Raw genomic sequence first — 13,692 nt, forward strand, 5'->3', positions numbered from 1 at the left:
TCAAAATAAGGGTCTGAAACATAAATATGATAAAGTCTCACACTTAAAGAGTACCTCTTCATAGCCAAGGCTTATAATAATTTATACTTACTTAATGACAAGTATTGTGAAAGAAAATGATCTCAAACAACTTAGCATCTTCCAACAGCTGGCTCTCAGTCATTAGGTTCTTCAGCTAATATTTGAAGATTAATGAAAACAAAGTCAAGTCGCAAAGTCTCCATTTCTCCATACAGTCTCCACATATATACCTTTTCCAAAACCTATCGCAGAATTATTTTTTTTTTAAATATGTTATTGGTAGAACTTTTTGATTTCCTTTTAGATAGTAGGTATAAATGGATCAGGAAATACCCGCTTCCAAAAACCTGTGGACAGGGCTGGAGAAAAGTCACGTCTGGGTCCATGTTTAAAATAAATGATAAACACGCCCTTCTTCTTTTGTGCTGGTATGGTTGACGGTCTCTAATGTCTAAGAAAACGAAAAGTGAGTAATTGTCTGTCTGAGGGATTTGATTTCCATGAAAGAGCCAAGCTGGGTGGGACGGGAATATCGCCAATTGTGACGACTGAGGATCTATCCTGAGGAACAGGAATTCCCACAAGCTGAATAAACATGCCGCTTGACGTGACGGGTGGGGGGGAGGCAGGGTGCTTGGTACTGCTTCTCTCATCTTTTAACATGGACATTCTCTATCTCTTCTTATATCTTGTCCTTTCTGTGAAAGTAATCATTCAATATCCCATCTGCACACTGGATGGGGATCCTGCGTTGAAAATATGCAGTTTTAGAGACAAAATGAGCCAAAAACTGTGGACAAAAAGACAGACAGGAGGTAATAAAGTGTAGATGGGTGGAGTCAGGGTGTATACTTTTAGACTGTTTTGCTTGATGGAATGTGACACTGTAGGATAACTCAGGAAGGACAAAAATAATATGAAATCTCAAGCAACCTCCATAAGGTGCATCCACATGTGTTCAGAGTAAATCGCATACAGCATTTCTGTCAATCGGAATATGCCACATCTCCTTTGATATCTGATCATGTTGATTTTGAACCTCAACAGTGACTTGACATCACTGTTGCCGAGATGTGATCGCCGTGAATCGGCTCTTTGTGCGTGGCTTAAGTCATAAACAGGAAAGAAAGACCATCGCTGTGCCAGAAGGGTAGCTCGCTACAACGCTCCAGTGGCAGAAAATGAAAAGCTGTAATTCCTCCTGTGAAGTGAAGTCTGACTTGTCTGAGGAAAGCACTTCCTATCCTTTTGTTCAGCTCTCAAAGGGAATTATAGTGGCGCGAGTTAGATATGGCTGTTAATAAGACCAGCGAGCCCTGACCAGATGAACGTCAAAGTGATTTAGACCATGGGAGTTGTGTTAAACTCACAAAACCAGATTGCTGAAACCCGGATGGTCAGATTTTGGGGCAAAGTGAAGCGGCGTACTCTCGTCTGACTTATTGTGAAGGTAAAATGTAGAGTAGAACAATGAAACGCATTTGTCTTTAAAGCAATCCGGTAATATTGTTAGTTGTTGCCATCAGCTCTCAAATTGGTAAGCAAATAAGAAGCTGTTGGAGGGAGCTGGTGGTGTGTGAGGGGCGGGGGGCTGTTTCTTGGAGATCAATGAGCTAATAAAACAAATCAATGGCATGAAACCACAGAAAAAAGTGAAGTCATTAATTTGCAGAGACAGGATGATCCCACCAACCACCATGCATTGATTAGAAATGAGGTCTGTGGAGAACCTTGAGGGGGTATCATATTAGTGGAGGGAAACAATGGGCAGGGCGGGGTGGTAGTGGTGGAGGTGGAGGTGGTGGTGGGGGTTCATTTCTCTGAGGGCTTGCTTCTGAACTGATGCAGGAGAATAGGTTAACCGGTGGATCAATGGCCTCTTCGGAATAACTCCAAGAAGTCACCGGCTGTGCGTTTCCTCTCTGAGGCTCTGTCAACGCAACGCCTGCAGGTGGGATGTTTTCGCCTTGCCTGTATGAACATTTTCGTCGATGATGATCTTTCCTTTGTTCGAACTAAAGGTAGTGGAGCATGATTATGCTATTGAATGCATCACACACCACAAAGAGGTCTCTGAATAAGGTCAAAGGTGAGCGATAAAGTTACTTTGGATGTTACTCTGAGGCGGTGCATTCATAACTAAGCCGGAAGTCTAAGAAGTGTACGCATAACCACAGATTTCCCAGATCCATCGTCTCCATCTTGCTTCTTGAGTGCTATCTGTGTGTGACTTGTAAACAGGTGGTTGTAAATGAACAGTGTTTAAATTGCGTACGGCTTCTCCGTTTGACCTCCGATGTCAGGAAAGCAGCCGAGCTGCAGCTCCTTCCATTGTTTTTTCCCGTAGGTCGGGGTCTGTCTGATGTGCAGACACAGCATCGCTTTTCTGCAGCTGTTTGGCTGCAAGAGAGAAAAGAAAAGCAGGTGATGTGAGATTGACGACTTAAATACTTCATCAATCAATGCTGCGGCCAATGTGTTGTTTGGTGATTGGTGGAGAATTCAGGCAATCCATCTTTCCCACCAGGAACTGGCATTCAAGATTCTCCTCAGGTTCTCCTAGTATTGCTTTTATTTCTTTATTTCCAGGGTTAACCTGGGCTGGAGATATTTATGCGAGGTGTGTATGTAGGGTGGAGGGATACAGGGGTCCGCACAGTTCACCTGTTATTACAGGCTACATGTGAGCTGTAGCAAAATGTGCAAGAAAAGCACTCGAGTGCTATTAGGATCAAACATGCTAATGCTAGGAAACTTCAAGGATTTTTTTTAGACATTTATTCTGGAGCACAAGAAAGGCTACGAACTCCAGCTGTACCTTGAGATTTGGTCCTAGGAGATAATTTTGTAGAAGTACAAGATTTCCATGTCTGGAGAAAGTCCATTTGTTACTCCAAAGTAACAAATGGGGGCTTTGGGAGACATTGTTTTCAAAAACTATTGCTTTATAATAGGGATGGACATTTATCATGATAAAACCTCCAATGAATGACGTTTTTAAAAATTCCAAACTGTCAGTTTTGTTGGGGTTGTTGTTTTCACAATTTTCTTTGCTGTTTGTTCATTGAATGGATCAATACATTTCAAAATATGGTTAAATGCAGTTAAGGTGTGCTGCTTATTGACATGAATCGCATTTCTGTATGTGCCTGTTGTCCTAAGGAAGGGAATTAAAAATGAGAATGTTTTTCAAGAGCAATATTTGTGTTTGTGGCGCCGTGATTGCTGTGCCATCTAGTCACAGTCATACAGTTACCTCTAAATAGACCTTATTGTCAAATTTATCATTATCACAATCACTCCACAAAGAATTGTGATAAAACCTTCAGTCAATATCGCCCAGTCCAACTTTGCCACCTAGATAAAGCTGATTTTTCAATGCCTTCTTTTTATTTAATCTTTTTTTCAAAGGGGTTCTCCTCCCTTTAACTGTTTTATGTTTTCTCATGGTTTAACCACCAGCTTTAATTAGATGAATTAGGGCTGTCAGAATAAATTATCCAGTACATGCCCCAGTCTTCAGATTTTTTATTAGAAAAATGTTAAAACATTTATGTGATTTTATTTCTGCTTCAAAATTTGCTACTTTGTGTTGGCGTATCCTGAAAAAGAAGGTCATGCCCTTAAATACATTTAGGTTATGCAATGATTCAAAGCATACCAGCAAGTCCACATCTAAATGATAGATATATCTTCTTGGAGTGGCCTAGTCAAAGTCCTGAAGAAAACCCAACTAAAATGTTGTGGATGGACTTTTAAAAAAAACCCTCTATACCCAAATCATCTTTAAAAATTGCAGTTTGTATTATTTTTACATGATATGAACATTTGCTTAATGATTTGAATAATTAAGTGTAACAACAACAAAATAAATCAAAAACAGGAAATCTTTGAGAGGGCAAATACTTTTTGCATGACAAATGTCAATGAAAACAACATTTTATGCACAACTTTGTCACATATAACAAATATTTTTTTATAAAACACAATTTATTTGTTTTCAGATTCCATAATAAAATAACCACTTAGCATACCTGGCTCTATTTAGCTACATCAGTGCTGGGTTAAGACAAACAGTCACTGCTAAATCTAACAACACCTTGTAAACATGGCACAGAGAGAGAGAGAGAGAGAGAGAGAGAGAACACACAGGGGAATGATACTGGAGGAAAGAAAAAAAAGAGATTGGAGTAGGAGTGGGTTGAAGAGGTGGCACCCCCCAACCCCCATTTTGTGTGTAAACCTCCTGGATTTTGTCACTGAGCTGCGTTTTCATGCTAAGCTCTGAGCTTGAACCGAAATCCCCTCTCTTATCCTCAAAATCCAAGATGAAATACTGTCAGATGTTCTGTGATCCGGGGTATTTGCTGGGGAGACTGACAAGGGCAAGAGCGGAGAGGCATGAACGACTGAGGGTGAACGGCATGAAGGTGTGTGTCGGTGCTTGTGGAGGGAGGAAGAACGGGGACGCAGAGAGGGAAGGAGACTTGATGCAATGATTTGTCACAAGATGCGTGCTTTAGTGACTGGTGTTACTTTCTATGCGCAGTGACCAATGACAGCAGAAAAAAAAAAAAAAAAAGGGAATTAACTACACCTGACCAAGCGAAATCTAAGAGAGTTATTTAAAGGGAAACTTATTTTTAAAATGATATTCTGTTAAATGCTAAAGGCACTCAATATCTTCTGTACTGTAAGTTTCTCAACATCTTAAAAGAGTTGGTCCCAGAGAGTAAACCTCCATACTAAAGTGGACTTTTGTACTTTTGAAACAACTCCCAATCTGAAAAACAGCGCAGTCATTTATCTAGAGGTGATTTCATTGTCACATTTGCTGTCAGCAGTTATTTACACAGAAGTCGTGCCTTTTTTTCCACATAAAAACTGAGATATAAGCGGTAAGCCACCAATGGCGGCATGGGAAGCACATGCTGGTAATGGAATACGTAAAGCACTTCTGGTCAGAGCTGCTGTCTGAAAAGGTGCAATATTGTTTTTCTTTCATTTTTCAACAGCCATTCTCAATGAAAATGTCTCACATCAGATCCAGGGGCATCCGACCTAATTTTACGTTCCTGTGCTCATCCAAAATATAGCTTTTATTTTGAAAGAGACTGCCGTCGTTCTCTCCGAGTAGCTGCATTAGCTTCACTAGACATTAGCGCCTCATGCTAAGGCGACGTTAGCATGAGGCGCTAATGTTGCCTTATGCCAAAAAAAGAGGGTGATACAGAACAGTACAGTTTGCAATACATGTTGCTGCAGCTCTACATTGAACTGCATATTTTCACTCATAGCAAGGTGAGCATCCATATTCACAGTACTTCATAGGACTATGTGGAATTTGTTTGGTTGGTGTTTTGAATTGTCAATGCAGCTCTTTACATATCAATATGGTGTTCAAAATGAATAAAATCAGTTTGGCAATGCTAAATTATGGATGCTGCATGGCTCAGTTGTAGGGCAGGAACACTGTAAGTTACATTTCTCAACAGTCCGTGGTTCAATTCGTGGCCCTGGATCATTTTTTTTTATCATCTAGCTGCTGTTGAATAAAGGCTACAAGGGGAAAAAAACCCTTAAAGTAATACATAACACAATGCCTCTCTTTACTGCCAGCTAATACCAATAATTTTCCTACTCGGAGTTTATTTTTAAGTATATTTTTAGAAAATCTTAGCTAATCTCTGTCCTTAACAATCGTGACCCTAATGTGAAAAGAAAACCTGCCTACCTCATGTTCCATTCTCAGCACGTGTTTCCCACAGGAAGATCATTGGTGATGCACCGCCTCCAACCTCTAATTCCTGTGTAAATAACCACTGGCTTCTGTGTAAATAACCATACATCGCTAACATGACTGTGGTTGAAAGGTTCATAAAGTAGTTCCCGCTCAAACTGGTGTGGCATTGTGAAAGACGGAGTTGTTAGCCTCATTCTCTGAGACCGACTCATATGAATTTAGATGCCAAGAAAGTTATCCACCACAGGGAAGATATTAGCTGCTTATAAACCTTTAACAAAACATCATTTCAGAAATGCAGAACTATTTGTGTGTTGTATCAAAATTTGATTAGCAAAAACCGCACATGGCAACAGATAGTATCTGTATGTGTCCTATACAAATGTTTGGGAAATAAAAAAGTTAAATTTTGCAAATGGGGGCTGGGGGGGGGTTGTTCGTTCCTCATCTCTGAATAGCTCTAAGGCACAGGCAGGAAATGAAGTTGTGGCATTTTGTTTTGCATCAGTGCCCCTCTTTATTAGAGAGGAACAGAATCGGCATAGAATAATAATTGGAAAATAGTAACCTTGTTTTCATTATAATTAGCGAGATCACAGAATGCCATAATCCAATTATTTTACTTAAAAGCAAGTTTCCTCATCCGTCCCTCCGCTCGCCGGCGCGCTGCGGGACGTGTGGGCCGCCAAACCCCACACGGACCTCCTGTCGCCTCAAAAGGGCAAACTCATGTCTCCCCCCTCTCTCTCTGCCCCCTCACATGTAAACACCAGCATGCTTGAGCGTGCTCAGATGGGCTGAACATACACACGAGCGTCGTTTAAAAAAAAGGGCCGCCACGTAAACACACATGTGCGCGCAACCTCTGCGACATACAAATAATTGAGCGAGATTTGCTGGTACATTAAGTTTAATGTGTTTGACATGCGGGGGTGGGGGTGAGGGTGGAGGTGGGTGGGTGGGGTGGGAGGGCTGAAAGCATGACGTGGAGTGGCCGGGCGGCGGCTTGCTTCAATCAGGCCACTGCAGGGGCTTCGTTTTACTGCCCCGATGCAAAACGAAAGCCGTCAAAGGTAATTAGCGCCGCTGCAAATGGACGCAGGTCATGGCTCTCAGCGGATTGGTCCTCGGAGGGGTCAGCAGGGGTCAAACCTCCAGTATGGAATGATATAAACAATCATCCACGGGCCATGAACCAATCAATCCCTTTTAACACTAGCCACTTCCTGGTTGGTTGCTTTTAAAGGTTAAAGGTCAGTGAAGGCAAAAAAAAGAAAAGATGACTTAGCCAGTGGGTTTAGGTAGAGAACTGCACATCCTGAATTCTACGTTCTGCTTTCCGTAGGTGGGGGATCGATACTCTAATTTATTTTAATCTATTTTCAGAGAGAATTAAGCGTTTTATTCCTTTACTTTCCTTTAATTCTGTCTCATTTTAATACCGCAAAGGCTTACACGATTGATGCTCAGTTAAGATTCTTTCGCAGAACCCCACGAATTCAAAGGAGGAACTTTGATTCCTCATAAACATTCTGTTTTTGTTGTTGCATGTAAAAATAAGTGTGTGTTTGAATGCACGCTGAATCAGACCACTTCAACATCAACACAAAGTTTGGCAATTAGCTGCCCAGAAAGAAAGAAAGAAAGAAAGAAAAGAAGGGAGAAAGAAGGAAGGAAAGAAAGGACAAAAAGACAGAGAGAGAGTGGGGAAGTGGAAGGAGGGAGGAGTGTAGGGGGGGGAGATGGAAACCGACGCTTGAGGAATTGAATTACCGGAGCCTTTTCTCATTATCATTTAGCCGTCTTTTATGGCCCACCAGTAAGAGATGATGTTCCCATGACCCCCGCGCAACACACAGACATATTATTCAATCCTGCCTCGATGAAATTCCTGCAAATAAAACCTTTGTGCCGGGCAACAGCTAATTATTTGACAGATTGGCCCCCTTCTGGCTCAAGTTACAGTGTGGAGTGGCCATGTTTTAGCACACCCCTCCAACACACCACCAGCACTCACCAAATTTCCCCCTACCCTAGGCCAGAGAGGGGCCACTTTGAGAAAATCCCAGAGGGCCTCATTCTTTTCAGGAGATTATATATTTCACCCCCCACCACACACACACACACACGCCTCCTTCCCCTTCTCCCCCCTTCTCTTCCGAACTATCTATCCATCCGAAATCAGGGGAGCGTGCGTGTGTATGCGCAGTGACTGGAGTCATTTCATAGGGTGTCTTTAAGCAGAAATATTTAATCTTCCCAGGAAAATAAAGTTCGGCGGTGAAAGGAGAGCTCCAAAAAAGAAAACACACCAAGCAAGGTCAAATATGTGTTTTGTTACTCTGTATTTACGGCGCTTTGAAGAGTTACTGCACCTATGAATCTAGCGTAGGTTTTGTAATTCCAAATTAGAGAGTGGGAAACATTAAGGGATTACAGTTTTGGGTGGGCATACGCGCTTGGCTTTGATTCAGTGCACTAATAACAAGAGTTTGTCATTAGTGCTCGGACATGGACCACCAAGATAAATGCCAACACATGTTTAAATTATCTGGAGAGTAATGGCATTTTCCTTCAGCCCTCTTTCCCTCCCCTGAAGATCCCCCCGTTGACTCGACGACGCTGACATTTTCAGTTATCAGCGCAGGTTTAATCTGTTGCTTACTTAGTACCCATGGGGATTGTATAATTCAAGACGCTAGGAGAGGTTACGCAACCACCACACACACACACACACGCACATACACACATATAAAAAAACAAAAAAACAAATGGGTTATTTCTATAGTTGGACATTTCTTTTTGTTAGGATTGAAGTTGAGTAGTTTTAACTGAATACTGGGTCAGAGGTCAGGACCTCAAACTAGACGGAGTCTCAACATTTTTCATAGGTGGGCATTTTGTAACACAATGACCTGATCAAGTCATTGAATTTTTTCTGTAGGATTAAACAGAAGATCATTTGAAAAATAATGCTGTGTAATAACTGGGCATTATGTTACTTCCCAATGAGCAAGCAACATGATTTTCATGTTTGAAGCTCTATGCAGGCCTAATTTAGACAAACGTCAATGAGATCTCAATCTGTTGCTCTGATTTAGATACTTTTATTTCTAAGTTTAGACAAAGCCTGTCTGCCTGGTCTTTCACATATCTCAGCTCAGACTGAAAATGTAAAAAAATTGTGACATCTGTCAAAACCAAACTCTCCAGAAATACCACAAGTCTAGACTGAAACTCAAAGACAGCTTTACCTGATTTAGTATTATGAAGAAAATTTGTAAACACTAGGCTAGATGTGAAACAAAAACCTCCTGATTTTCTCATAGTGGCACTATGCATTTGTAAAAACCATGACACTTTTGGCAGGAGCCAAGAGAACTAAAAGAGGGAAGCATAGCCACCGTTTGAGGTCTCTCTACTGCCAGGCTTCTAAAAATATGTATTTCTGGAGGTAAATAAGGAAATGGTTTCATAGAATGAAACAAGAAAAAAAATGGAAGTTGGATTTGGGTTTATTTGAAAGGTTTGAGGACAGAGTTTCATGTAGAACATAAACTTTACAAGAGACAGTTTCCCTAGAGAAACTGAAATGTTATCTGATGTTGAAAGAATGAGCGAATCCAATCTGGGCAGAAGCTAATGGGAGATTTTCATTGTGTGATTTCATGATATTCCATGATTTACACACAAACCAAGATTAGCATGTGTAGCATTGTTAGCTTGTTTGACCTTTAAACTGTGTAGAGGTCTTCCAATTGCTGCTGAAACTGTGAAACATGGATTATTACAGAACTAGCTAATATTGTACGGCTTTAGTTTAGCTTATCCAATTCATAGCACATTCTGTACCTTTATATTGCCATTTTGCTTTACACAAACCATTTGGTACCCATGTCCAATTACATTGTACTTTATTTTCTGTTAAGTGTTTTCATAAATTATGGAGTTAAGTGATCATAAAAAAATAGAGCAAGTCTCACAGTTAATTTCATCCAATTGTATTTTATGGTTTAAAAATGTTATTTTACATCCTGTTCCCACTTATTTTTGTTTTGATCCCCTCTTGGGGCGAGATTACTCAAATTAAACACCCCATTCAGCTGAACGTTTTTATGATTTAATAATCGGTTCAAGGTCTGCCACTCCGTTTGTAACAAAAAGCAAAATCAGTGTGACATGTCCAATAACAGATGGCACCATTTTGTGCCAGAAAAAGGTGGTAATAGGACCAAAGATGCAAAACAACCAGCGCACCTTTAACAAAAATATCAACACCCATAATGTAGTCAAGCATGCTACTTGTGCGTACCATCATTCCTCGTCTTTCCGTCCTTTAAAGTAACCCTCTAGAGCAAGCCGCTTTTAGCTAGCTAATTATCTGGGCTCACTGCAAGCTAAACAGTTGAAACATTTTCTCCCCCCACACTCTCAGCTTCCACCAATTGGTGTCATTACTTTCTTGCTGGGGATCCTGTTGTGGGCCCGGGATGCCGGTCTGCTGTGTTCGCCTGGCATGAACCCAAGCGAGAGGAGCCTGGAGTATTCATTGCTCAACCTGGGTGAAGGTCACAGAGTCCAGCCTTCTCGCTCTTCTTCTCCCCAGCGAGTAAACATATGGTCACGGAGCACCTTGAACATGTTTGGGTGACCAGAAACTACTTAGCCCGAGTGGCTGCAGCAAAGGGAAAGGGGTGTTAAAGAAGTTTTTGAGGCCGGCCTACTAAAGAGACAATGAGGAGAAGAAGGGAAATGGGGAGCCAGCAACCCGCCTAACAAAAAAAGCCCCCAAAAACACATTTGCTCGTTTAAACTAAGTGAAGTCATTCTCTTTGAGAACGTCGGTACTCCTCAGACTCCATCACTCGTCTCCCTTTCTTTTTGTTGTTCGGGCCGATATAAGATCATAAGGTGGAATATCATTGCCCTGTTTTTTTTTTTTTTGTTTTTTTTTTTGTGCGTGTGTGTTTTTGAAACAGCCAAACCTCGTCTAATCGCTTCCACGTTTCCTCAGTGTTAAGCTCATTAGTGGGTGACCTAAAGGCATGTATGAAAAGACGGCACCCCCACCCCTCCTCCCAAAAATAAAACAACAAAAAACAAACAAACAAAAAAAAACCTTGGATAATGGATGCTTGCTGTTTCGAGACTGTAAAAATAAACAGGTCTGCGGTTTATATAATGAATATCAGTCTAGAGTGCGAGTTTATCACAATCTCCCAGCTAATAACCTGCGATGTGCACACACACTCCTATAAATACAGTGTTTGAGCAACGCCTCTGGTCAGGGCCGTGTGTCATGGCGTGTGTGTGTGTATTTATCTCCAGCCTGGCCGAGGAAGCGGCAGGGGAGTGTTGAAAATGTTGAATCGCTATCAGACTTTGTGAATGAAGAGAAGGTGGGGTGTGTTAGTGGTGGCAGGGAGGAGGAGATGGGGTGGGGGTGGAGGGGTCAGCGTGTCTGTGGTGCCTGAACGTCCGGCCCAGGTGGCGACTGGAGGACCGACTTCATTAGGCCTGAAGAGGAAACAAAGGAAGATGCATCGTAAAAAAGTGCCATCCCTCATCTGCGAGGCCACCGCCTGACACATTAGGAATCTGTATGCTCAATTAACCACTGGCAGGCTCATTTTTCCTCCCTCCCTCTCTCCTTTTCTCTCCCTCTTTCTCGCTCCCTCCCTGCCCCTCGCTCCCGATCAAACGGAGCAGGCGAGAGCGATCGCGAAACGAGACTTTTATCCGCGGGCGAGTTTATGAAGTGTGCTCATATTTTAGCGCCGCACGGTTTTGTCGTTCAAAAACCTCACGGCCTCATCTCGTGGGTGAAAGCGGAAATTGTCGTTTCCTGTGACTAAGCATATTTTATTTGCTGCTATAATAAAAAAAAAAAAAAAAAAAAATCAATTTTAATTTCCATATGAATTCCACAACGACCTCCGTCTTTTGTTACAGGGGGAAGATGGAAATCGGACGTCCGTGGGGAGAAGAAATTGCATGCCAACAGCACATCGTTGGTGGAGTCCTTTTTTTTTTTTTTTTTATGGGAGGCGTGTTTTAAGGAGCTCTGTTTCGTCCTCATGTGGTAGGCAATCTACTTAGGACGGCTGTAATTTCTCTACTGCAAACACGACACACAAGAGTAGCACAGGGAAAACTTTTCCTAGCAGGTTTACAATTGTATTAACCTCAAAGAAAGAAAGAAAGAAACTTAAAATAAATGTTTTCTTTAAAAAAAAAAGTCTTTTCTTTTCTATTTTTTTACACAATCAACAGTGAGACACTCAAGTCTTGCAAAACGTAAATATAGCTGGGTTAGATGCTTTGAATTTATACTGTTTCCAGGACATCACAACACTTTCTAATAGTGACCTTTGACTTTGGCTGAAACAATGAGGGCCCATTTCTCTTTGCTTGCATTCAAAACATGAGTGACAACAGAGCGTCTGCCCTTGAAATAGGGCAGACATTAGCTGTGTGCTGTCAGAGCAATAATTAGAGGGTTCAAAACAACTGGAACTGCAATTAATATGGCAGAACGAGGACTCAAGTTTATCCTTGTAAAAGTAAGCAAGATACTAACTGAAGAAAAGAAATGTGAGCCTTACGGTTTCACTTGTAACACGTGAAATGTTGTGTTAAAAAAGTGGAAGCTTAAGAATTTGTGTATTGATTTGTAAGCTTGGATTCAGCAACATGTCAGTTTAAAGTTTATTGCGCCATACAAACATAATGCAGCAACCAGTTATGGAACAAGCAAGAAACATTGTATTTTGTCTAAATGCCATCAAAATCATCAAGCAGATGTACATCTAATGTGTTTAGTATTGTTTCAGTTATTAATCAAAAGGAAACTCTAAACAGGTGGAGGTTTCAGCCTGGATTTGACTCAGTGTTCCAGCAGTTTTGCAGTTTTCTGGAAGCGTGTTACAAATTAGAGGAGCATAAAAATTTCAATCTGTATATAAAGCTCTGGAAGAAAAGAAAAGAAAAGAAAAGAGAGACCACTGTATTGAACCCCGATGAAAACCTCCTGGTCATTCCACCAAATAGTGATTTCTGAACTTTTCTTGAGTTAAAACATTATTATTGTTGTTTCTAAACGAAGATGAACTTGTTTTCTTTGCATTACTTGAGGTCTGAGAGCACAGCATCACTTTTATTATGCTGACCATTTCTCATTTTCTGAAAATAAATCCAAACTTTTTGCTTGGAATATCAGAAACGTGTTGTCAAAGAACAATATTCACTTCACCCAAACATATACATATGAAGAGTAAAATCAGAGAAACTGATCATTTTAAGTGGTGTCTTAATTTTTTCCAGAGCTGTATGTTTGCTTGTTTTTTTTGTTTTTTTTTTTAAACTTACTTCCCAGCATTTACATATGAGCAGATGTCTTCAGCAGTTTTGCTTCAGTCAAACCTGCCTCTTTGTATCATTTGTTCTGTTAAATACGTTTGCATGTGAGTGTATGTTCAGGAGGAAGCATCAAACATACATTCTGTTACACCTCAGTGAAACTGAATGGCAATTAAAGAGTCTTCATCTTCCCAAGAGCCTATTGTGTTAAAGGGAAAAAAAAGACAAATGGTACCTGGCTGAGGCCACTCTTGGGTGTGTGTGTGCGTGTGTGTGTGTGTGTGTGTGTGTGTGTGGGGTCTGTCACCGTGATACGCATCAGCCTTTGATTAACGAGTTGAGATGAACAGTCTTTAAAATTCACAGAGGTCACGACTTAGGAGGCATCCATATGACACTTCACTGCACTTCACAAGACCAAGAGTATTTTTTCCCCTCATCTGACCCATTATACAGCTCTCTCTCTTTCTCTCTCTCCCTCATGTTGCCTCTTTCTGCCTCTCTTTTAAAGGTCCGTCCCAGGGATGAAAAATGGCACGCAGCTGGCTGAGTACTTCCTTCCCCTTGTT

General features: G+C 41.2%; 1 long non-coding RNA gene across 1 annotated transcript in view; it reads left to right on the forward strand.

Moving 5' to 3' along the window:
- LOC122830694 overlaps positions 1-13,318 on the forward strand; it is a 68,640-nt gene extending 55,322 nt beyond the window's left edge. The window contains exon 4 of the long non-coding RNA XR_006370582.1: positions 11,717-13,318. This is a non-coding gene — a long non-coding RNA (uncharacterized LOC122830694). The remainder of the gene's footprint in view (positions 1-11,716) is intronic.
- Positions 13,319-13,692: the final 374 nt, after the last annotated feature.

This window comes from Gambusia affinis, linkage group LG05 (genome assembly GCF_019740435.1).
Source record: "Gambusia affinis linkage group LG05, SWU_Gaff_1.0, whole genome shotgun sequence".
NCBI classification, from domain to species: domain Eukaryota; kingdom Metazoa; phylum Chordata; class Actinopteri; order Cyprinodontiformes; family Poeciliidae; genus Gambusia; species Gambusia affinis.